Here is a 10979-nt window from a genome sequence, read left to right as displayed (position 1 = left end):
GTTTATGTGCTTCGTTAGACACATACGAACACAATACATAAACTTGGAACGAATGCGACACGCTCGTGCCGGTGATGCTGAATTCTCATCCATAGGCTTTTGATATAAGAGCTGTAATACAATATCATGGTCTATTTATCTCGTGTTTTGCTGATTTTTCTTTATGTGAAGTGAATTAGTGATGAGCATTATTTGTAGCTGCATGTCTGGGAGGTAAAATATGTCTATTTTAGGGATAACACAAGTGACGTTTACCGCTCTTTGATAGATGATCAAAGATCGGATGATTCGATAAGTTCCCCGAATTATATATAATACTGAATAACGAATAAATACTGTTTAAAGAAGAAGAAAATAATCAGAATAGCCTATTTATGTCTTTGTATGGAATGTCCACAGCGGGGAGTTTTTGTAGTTTTGTGTCTTTACTTCGTATTTATTATTTCAGTTCGTCTGTATATTTTTATTGCGAGCCAACAAAACAATCTGAATTTCATTTGAATGTATAAAATATATTATTATTATTTAACCGTATGGTTGAGGTGTTGTTATAGCATACAGATAATAACTATGGTAATAATAAGATATACAAATATTTTGATTTTGAATTTTATATTATCTGAGATGTTTCTATCATTGGTTAAATTTAAAATAGAGTTGATCATACAATGTATTTTAGAACTTTTATTACAATGAATTTATATCCGTATTCATATTATCCGGAAATTCGGTTTAAAAAAGTCTCGTCTGAAAGTGCTCTAACGTTTTTACTGTTAGCGTTCTATCAGCGTGACACTCGCGGTACAAAACAGATTACCTAGCTCATCCCAGAACTGGGGCGGCCTACACCTACGAACACAAGCGAACACGCGCAAACGCAATGCATTCAACTGCACCTACCCTATGATATAAAATAGGTATATTATTGACAATCTGGAATAGGAAATGAATATATTTCTATTGATATCCTATATTGTCTGAAATGTGTTTATTAGAAGATTATACTTTGATGACTGTCGATTCTAAATTTGTTTTTGATAATGTTAAGTATATACGTAAAAGCGTAAATGTTTTTCCAGAAATTGTGACGTACGGGTTAGTCACTCTTTTGTGGGATAGTTTATACGTTTTAACAAAAGAATCCCCGAAATCATTAAAAAATATTCAATTGTAAAATTTTAGAGAAGAAAAAGTAATGACTTCATAGTTTATTGCACACCTTGGGAATGATATTATGTTACCAGTTCTGATAAGAAAACACTCTTACCAAAAATCGCGATAGAAACTTTTTGATTGTTAAATTGTGAATTAAATCTTTAAATGTAGGAATGTATACATGTTATCTACCATCAAGTAAATCATATTAATGTAATATTTATTTTATTATGAAGCAATTACTACTTTGAAATACACCATAAACATTTCCACAATTTGTTGTAAATGAAGCAGTTATACCGGTAACCACGTGCGACCGCAGACACGAGCGCGGTTCGGCTGTCACTTTCACAAGCCTGCGCCCGGGCTTTATGTACGTAAACACATTTAAATATGCGTAAACAAAGTGAGGAAACATACGTGACATACATCGGATCCATAAATATAACCAAATTATAAACCTTTATGATAATCCAGGAAATATACATTCTGAAATACAATTGAACACAACACTGCGTATTACTTCGCCCTTTTGGTATTTGTTAGGGGTATTTGGGTTTCAATCATGCTTCATACCAAATTTCATCGAATTTGGTTCTTTTGCCGTAAAACAAAATCAAAATATACTTTATTCAAACAGGCTTTTACAAGTAGTTTTGAATCGTTCTATAACAACTATTTTAAGTTAAGCTACCACGGGTTCGGAAAAGTAGGTTCTTTCGAGAAGAAGCGGCAAGAAACTCAGTAGTTACTCTTTTTACCATTTACAGTAACACATACACAGACAGAGCTACTGTCACATTGATAGTGTTAGTAGAGATTATTACTAGATAACCTAGAGATTACTAGGTAACCACGTTATTGATGTGAAGCTGTCTAATTTGATATTCCAGGTCGAATCGTATGTAACTTAATGACACTGGGTCATTTCTTGGAAGTAATTATTGATGATATTTACTTAATAATAGATGATTAACCGATGAAGACGAACGCCCACCTAAGGCTGTCAGGAGTCTGGATAAAACCAGACATAGTAAAGAGATACGGTAAGTGTCCAGCTAAATTAGTCGGTGTCCGATCATCCCGACTCAAACGGTTCTGACAGGAAAAAAGTAATTTCAAAATTAAATGTTGAAAAAATAAATAACTTTTAATTTACTGGTATTTGATTAAATAATCATTCAGAAAATGATGATCTAAAAAGTTTCCAATTTTAGTCAAATCAATCCTGCTGAAAAAATGGGCTGTCTGATTTAATACTTTGCCAGTAAACTCACGTACTTATGAGACAGCTCCTACAAAGCATTTTACTAAACAGAGGAAATAAACTCATAAATAAGTATATTGATAAGACTTGCGTATAACTCTCCTCAAGCTGAGCACGAGCCATAAATCAGTTCGGAGCGAACAGCAGACAGGGCGACGACTAGTGATGTATGTATCTGAAACCCCTGAATCATGAGATAAGGTCGGCGCTTTGTGTATTCGTATGTATGTAAAACAATCGTCTTCAATAAATATATTACCCGAATGAAACGAAATTGTTTTTATTTTTGTACAAAGTAATGTAAACAATATCTACAACTTTTATATAAACCGCACACAGCTTATCAAACAAATAATAGGTACTCCGTAAATAATATTTCGTTTAAACCTGTAAATCACGAAATAATGGACATAATACGTAGAGTATTTTCGTGGCAAACATTTTACGGTGGCTTAACAATACATCGTACTATTTATAAATGCGCTTCATTCAATCAAGCATTTGATAATATAATTTACTCCGATTTATTATTGTTTTACTGAGCCAATTCATCATACAATAATAACTGAAGAATACTATTCGAACTTTCCCTAACAATCGTTCATATTTATGAAAAGAGACCGTTTCATGAACTTTCTTGATTCTTCCGCTACGGTGAGCCATCGCTACAATGTAAATAAAGCTTCAAAGGAATGAAGACTTCGCTGCACCGATTAAGCTCAGAGCATATTCTGTTCCCCAGTCAGGAATGCAGTTAACGCGGCGCGACATTGTAGTCGCGACTCGCGAGCGAGCGGCGAGCAGCGAGCTAATGAGCTCGTAATCAAGCGCTCTGTAACTCAGTAACGCTGACGTCACGACCGCCTCCATAATAACATTGATATGAGAATATTAATTCTACAACTAGATTTTTTCTTGTTAAGTTATTAATCAAAACCGATGCTTGCTGTTATAAATAATATAAAAACTATTTAATGGTACTCGTCTTATGTGAACAACATGTTAAAATTATTTATTTAATATAAATCATTATATGGTATAAAACAAAGTCGCAGTCCGCTGTCTGTCCGTATGTATGCTCATATCTTTAAAATTACGCAACGGATTTTGATGTGGTTATTTCAAAAGATACATTTATTCAAGAGAAAGGTTTATTTGTATAGTACACGCACAATATGTTAGAGAAACACTGATAATTTTTAAAGTGCTGTATTAATCTCTTTGCACTTCGCCCCTGTGCGAATCCGGTGTAGTCGCTAGTTATATTTAATATTCAATTATAACGTAACGTATATTTAATAAAGTTATACATATATATTCCCCAAAATACTATTTTACATTCTCAGAAAAGAGTAATTCAATCTCAAAGTAATCTTAACAGATTATCAAATATGAATGTTTGTATTTTATTTCAAATTAAATAATAATGTTTAATTGTGGTCCGGAGTAAAACTGACGTTCGAGTATAAAAACAATCACGCCACACGAGTCAGCCTCGCCCGCAGGACTGTCGCAATAAACAATATTCCTCTTCCAACGCAAACAACTTGCAACTCACGGCGGCTTCGGCAGTTCATTAAAACTTGCCCATTGACCGCTGCTCGCTGTCACTAATATTGTGGTCTGTTGAGTTTTTTATTGTTTCATGGACGCGACAATTTTTACATCTTATCGTATAGCTTTTGAGAGCAGAAATGGCCCAGTGGTTAGGTTATTTTAATTTCATCATTCATCATTTCATCATTTTAACCAATTTTATATTTTATATGAGACAACATCATATACATTACTCTGATCTCAATGTAAATAGCTAAAGCTCTTGTGTTATGGAAAATCAGGAGTAACGACGGTACCACAATCACCCAGACCCAAGACAACATAGAAAACTAATGATAATCTATATCGACTTGGTCAGGAATCGAACCCTGGACCTCGGAGTGGCGTACCCATGAAAACCGATTGCGTGCCCAGGCAAGCACCACTGAATATTCATGCTTAATTTGTGTTTATAATTCATCTCGTGCTCGGCGGTGAAGAAAACATCGTGAGGAAACCTGCATATGTCTAATTTCATAGAAATTCTGCCACATGTGTATTCCACCAACGCGCATTGGAACAGCCTGGTTGAATACGTTCCAAACCTTCTTCTTAAAGGGAGAGGAGGCCTTAGCCCAGCAGTGGGAAATTTACAGGCTGTTGTTGTATAGCTTTTATCATGATAAGACATTTATGTTCAGCTGAGTTTATTCACCTAACGAGCATTCGCCTTCTTATATGTTTACACAGTCTAGTGCTCCTAAATTTAATCTTAATACAAGTATATATGTGTACACGGTAGACTATGAATATATAATAATGTAAGGGGCGTCGACGGTCTGTAAATATGTTACTTCTGAACTTAGGGCAGAGAACTTAGGTGGATTTGGAACTTATTCTATCAAGCTAAGCAAAGAGATGAAGAGGGCATTGCTCGTTAATTATTTGTAATAATTTGAGTGTATTCGATGTTAGTCAGTCCCAAATACTCCCGCTTCTCGTGGAACGTATTGTTTTCGTTTATCAGTTGACCAATATTTGACGACCTCCGTGGTCGAGTAGTGTGTATACCGGTTTTTATGAATACTTCACTCCGAGATTCCTGATTCGAGTCCCGGTCGAGACGTTGTAGAAAAAGTTCATTACTTTTTCACGTTGTCTTGGGTCTGGGTGTTGGTGGTGCCGTCGTTACTTCTGATTTTCCATAACACAAGTGTTTTAGCTACATTACATTAGGATCGGAGTAATGTATGTGATGTTGTCCAGTATTTAAAAGCAAAAAATCAAACAGCAATACGTTAACTCACTGCGTCCACTTACCCCAGCTGTCAATCAGCGAACACAATACGGCTTGAAGGTAATGCAATATTTAGATTTTAAACGCGAGTACATGTTCATAGAATAAAAAAATGATACTCTATATTCTAGAATTTTTTTTAATTAGCATCAAAATTTTTGTGTCAATATTTATTAACATATAAAAGAGCAGGTGAATACAAAGATCTAGGTATCTCTTCCTTTCATTAATCATGATAATAATGAGATTCGAAAGAAGAAGGCTAAGATTTGTATTATTTTAAATTGATTACATTTATGAATAAAATATTTTGGCTTTGCACAACATTAAGTATTAATACTCAGTCAATTTTTAGCAAATCCGCCTGTGCCTAGACCAACAAATTCCATTTCGGTCTACGTTTATTTGTTGCTTCAAACAACGGCTGACACATATTTGTTAGGTATTTATAAAACGTTTGGCATAAATTTGAAAACGATTTTAAATTGCTGCTGCCTATATAGCGGACCTCTCTTAAATAAACATTAGTTTTGAGCGCATCACCAAATTGCAAATGCGTTACCAAAACGTGTGCATAATTAAAATATTGGATATTTTCATATTTTAGAAGAAGTACAATCACTGTGTAATAGTTCACACTAAACATGTAAAATATTGAGAACGAGAAGGAAAATAAGAATTAATATTAATTTTGAAAAAAAAAATAAAACAAGCAGTTTAATCCAACATTTTACATATATAAATATTTTACTGTATCTTAGATATACTATAGAATTGATGTTTTTTAATCGGTTATAACCTCGTCGATAAATACGTCCAGCTCGGATTGGTAACGGAAGCAAATGTATTTGAAACCGTAAGTACAATACAAACTGAGGGTATTGTTGGAGGAAATAAAGGAATGCATACAATATTTCCATTGTGCCAAATGAAGAGCGGAGCGCTGCAACTCAATACTTAGTGTAAGCGAAGCCGAATGTCGAACGCGACCGGGGTTAGGTCTGCAACGAAGATCGTTTTACTACTAAATATATGATATCAAACAAAAAAAGGTACTCCGGACAACAATTAATTCGATGCTTTTTTTTCTTTTTTTATAATTTATGTTTTTTTTTCTTTTTTTGTATTTATATATTATGTAACAAATAAGTGCAATTAAAGTGTCTTAATTAATAGAGCAATGTCGCTTTGTTGGCGGGCGTTAATAACTGCACCACAGTTTTATACTATCGCAGTTATTATCGTTCACACCTTGTTTTTGTTCAATATAATGCTTAAATAAATAAATTATTATTGTCATATTATTATTATCATAAAAAAATCTATAACAAGTAATTTTAAGGGAAAAATTCAAATATAATAAATAAATTTACAAATACTTCATGATAAGGGAATATAAAACAGCATAAGTAAGTCAAGCTAGCTTTATAAAAATATGAATTTTATTTTATAATTTTGTGTACTCTCCTATTGTTTCATTTTCAGCGACAGTTAAAAGTGTTTATGAGATTTTGTTTATTACTAATAACATTTTTATACTTTTAACAAATAATAGAAATATAACGACATAATTTGACAGAAAATATAATAATGTGTTATTATTACAATTTTTTATACATAATCACTTATTCATTCAAGATTCTTTGGATATGTTTCAACTTTCCATTTTGGTAACTAATTTGAAGCAATGAATACCTAACCCAAATGAGACAGACTTTTTATTAGACTATTTTAAATAAAGAGTATATATTTTTAAATATTGAAAAAGAGGTACTACTGAGTTTCTTGCCGGTTCTTTTGAAGTGGTAGCTTCATTTAATTGTAAAATGTCGATTCAAAAGTGCTTGTAAAAGCCTACTTGAATAAAGTTTACTTAGATTTGATAGCAAAACAACAATTTGAATTTGGTTCTTTTGCCGTAAAACAAAATCAAAATATACTTTATTCAAACAGGCTTTTACAAGTAGTTTTGAATCGTTCTATAACAACTATTTTAAGTTAAGCTACCACGGGTTCGGAAAAGTAGGTTCTATCGAGAAGAAGCGGCAAGAAACTCAGTAATTACTCTTTTTCACCATTTACAGTAACAGATACACAGACAGAGCTACTGTCACATTGATAGTGTTAGTAGAGATTATTACTAGATAACCTAGAGATTACTAGGTAACCACGTTATTGATGTGAAGCTGTCTAATTTGATATTCCAGGTCGAATCGTATGTAACTTAATGACACTGGGTCATTTCTTGGAAGTAATTATTGATGATATTTACTTAATAATAGATGATTAACCGATGAAGACGAACGCCCACCTAAGGCTGCCAGACATAGTAAAGAGATACGGGTAATAATACCAGCTAAATTAGTCGGTGTCCGATCATCCCGACTCAAACGCTAATTCTGACAGGGAAAAAAATAATTTCAAAATTAAATGTTGAAAAAATAATAACTTTTAATTTACTGGTATTTGATTAAAAAACCATTCAGAAAATGATGATCTTAAAAATTCCCAATTTCAGTCAAATCAATCCTGCTAAAACGGGCTGTCAGATTGAATACTTTGCCAGTAAACTCACGTACTTATGAGACAGCTCCTACAAAGCATTTTACTAAACAAAGGAAATAAACTCATAAATAAGTATATTGATAAGACTTGCGTATAACTCTCCTCAAGCTGAGCACGAGCCATAAATCAGTTCGGAGCGAACAGCAGACAGGGCGACGACTAGTGATGTATGTATCTGAAACCCCTGAATCATGAGATAAGGTCGGCGCTTTGTGTATTCGTATGTATGTAAAACAATCGTCTTCAATAAATATATTACCCGAATGAAACGAAATTGTTTTTATTTTTGTACAAAGTAATGTAAACAATATCTACAACTTTTATATAAACCGCACACAGCTTATCAAACAAATAATAGGTACTCCGTAAATAATATTTCGTTTAAACCTGTAAATCACGAAATAATGGACATAATACGTAGAGTATTTTCGTGGCAAACATTTTACGGTGGCTTAACAATACATCGTACTATTTATAAATGCGCTTCATTCAATCAAGCATTTGATAATATAATTTACTCCGATTTATTATTGTTTTACTGAGCCAATTCATCATACAATAATAACTGAAGAATACTATTCGAACTTTCCCTAACAATCGTTCATATTTATGAAAAGAGACCGTTTCATGAACTTTCTTGATTCTTCCGCTACGGTGAGCCATCGCTACAATGTAAATAAAGCTTCAAAGGAATGAAGACTTCGCTGCACCGATTAAGCTCAGAGCATATTCTGTTCCCCAGTCAGGAATGCAGTTAACGCGGCGCGACATTGTAGTCGCGACTCGCGAGCGAGCGGCGAGCAGCGAGCTAATGAGCTCGTAATCAAGCGCTCTGTAACTCAGTAACGCTGACGTCACGACCGCCTCCATAATAACATTGATATGAGAATATTAATTCTACAACTAGATTTTTTCTTGTTAAGTTATTAATCAAAACCGATGCTTGCTGTTATAAATAATATAAAAACTATTTAATGGTACTCGTCTTATGTGAACAACATGTTAAAATTATTTATTTAATATAAATCATTATATGGTATAAAACAAAGTCGCAGTCCGCTGTCTGTCCGTATGTATGCTCATATCTTTAAAATTACGCAACGGATTTTGATGTGGTTATTTCAAAAGATACATTTATTCAAGAGAAAGGTTTATTTGTATAGTACACGCACAATATGTTAGAGAAACACTGATAATTTTTAAAGTGCTGTATTAATCTCTTTGCACTTCGCCCCTGTGCGAATCCGGTGTAGTCGCTAGTTATATTTAATATTCAATTATAACGTAACGTATATTTAATAAAGTTATACATATATATTCCCCAAAATACTATTTTACATTCTCAGAAAAGAGTAATTCAATCTCAAAGTAATCTTAACAGATTATCAAATATGAATGTTTGTATTTTATTTCAAATTAAATAATAATGTTTAATTGTGGTCCGGAGTAAAACTGACGTTCGAGTATAAAAACAATCACGCCACACGAGTCAGCCTCGCCCGCAGGACTGTCGCAATAAACAATATTCCTCTTCCAACGCAAACAACTTGCAACTCACGGCGGCTTCGGCAGTTCATTAAAACTTGCCCATTGACCGCTGCTCGCTGTCACTAATATTGTGGTCTGTTGAGTTTTTTATTGTTTCATGGACGCGACAATTTTTACATCTTATCGTATAGCTTTTGAGAGCAGAAATGGCCCAGTGGTTAGGTTATTTTAATTTCATCATTCATCATTTCATCATTTTAACCAATTTTATATTTTATATGAGACAACATCATATACATTACTCTGATCTCAATGTAAATAGCTAAAGCTCTTGTGTTATGGAAAATCAGGAGTAACGACGGTACCACAATCACCCAGACCCAAGACAACATAGAAAACTAATGATAATCTATATCGACTTGGTCAGGAATCGAACCCTGGACCTCGGAGTGGCGTACCCATGAAAACCGATTGCGTGCCCAGGCAAGCACCACTGAATATTCATGCTTAATTTGTGTTTATAATTCATCTCGTGCTCGGCGGTGAAGAAAACATCGTGAGGAAACCTGCATATGTCTAATTTCATAGAAATTCTGCCACATGTGTATTCCACCAACGCGCATTGGAACAGCCTGGTTGAATACGTTCCAAACCTTCTTCTTAAAGGGAGAGGAGGCCTTAGCCCAGCAGTGGGAAATTTACAGGCTGTTGTTGTATAGCTTTTATCATGATAAGACATTTATGTTCAGCTGAGTTTATTCACCTAACGAGCATTCGCCTTCTTATATGTTTACACAGTCTAGTGCTCCTAAATTTAATCTTAATACAAGTATATATGTGTACACGGTAGACTATGAATATATAATAATGTAAGGGGCGTCGACGGTCTGTAAATATGTTACTTCTGAACTTAGGGCAGAGAACTTAGGTGGATTTGGAACTTATTCTATCAAGCTAAGCAAAGAGATGAAGAGGGCATTGCTCGTTAATTATTTGTAATAATTTGAGTGTATTCGATGTTAGTCAGTCCCAAATACTCCCGCTTCTCGTGGAACGTATTGTTTTCGTTTATCAGTTGACCAATATTTGACGACCTCCGTGGTCGAGTAGTGTGTATACCGGTTTTTATGAATACTTCACTCCGAGATTCCTGATTCGAGTCCCGGTCGAGACGTTGTAGAAAAAGTTCATTACTTTTTCACGTTGTCTTGGGTCTGGGTGTTGGTGGTGCCGTCGTTACTTCTGATTTTCCATAACACAAGTGTTTTAGCTACATTACATTAGGATCGGAGTAATGTATGTGATGTTGTCCAGTATTTAAAAGCAAAAAATCAAACAGCAATACGTTAACTCACTGCGTCCACTTACCCCAGCTGTCAATCAGCGAACACAATACGGCTTGAAGGTAATGCAATATTTAGATTTTAAACGCGAGTACATGTTCATAGAATAAAAAAATGATACTCTATATTCTAGAATTTTTTTTAATTAGCATCAAAATTTTTGTGTCAATATTTATTAACATATAAAAGAGCAGGTGAATACAAAGATCTAGGTATCTCTTCCTTTCATTAATCATGATAATAATGAGATTCGAAAGAAGAAGGCTAAGATTTGTATTATTTTAAATTGATTACATTTATGAATAAAATATTTTGGCTTTGCACAACA

This window comes from Vanessa cardui, chromosome 16 (assembly GCF_905220365.1).
Source record: "Vanessa cardui chromosome 16, ilVanCard2.1, whole genome shotgun sequence".
Lineage (NCBI taxonomy): Eukaryota > Metazoa > Arthropoda > Insecta > Lepidoptera > Nymphalidae > Vanessa > Vanessa cardui.
This window is presented reverse-complemented; position numbering follows the sequence as displayed.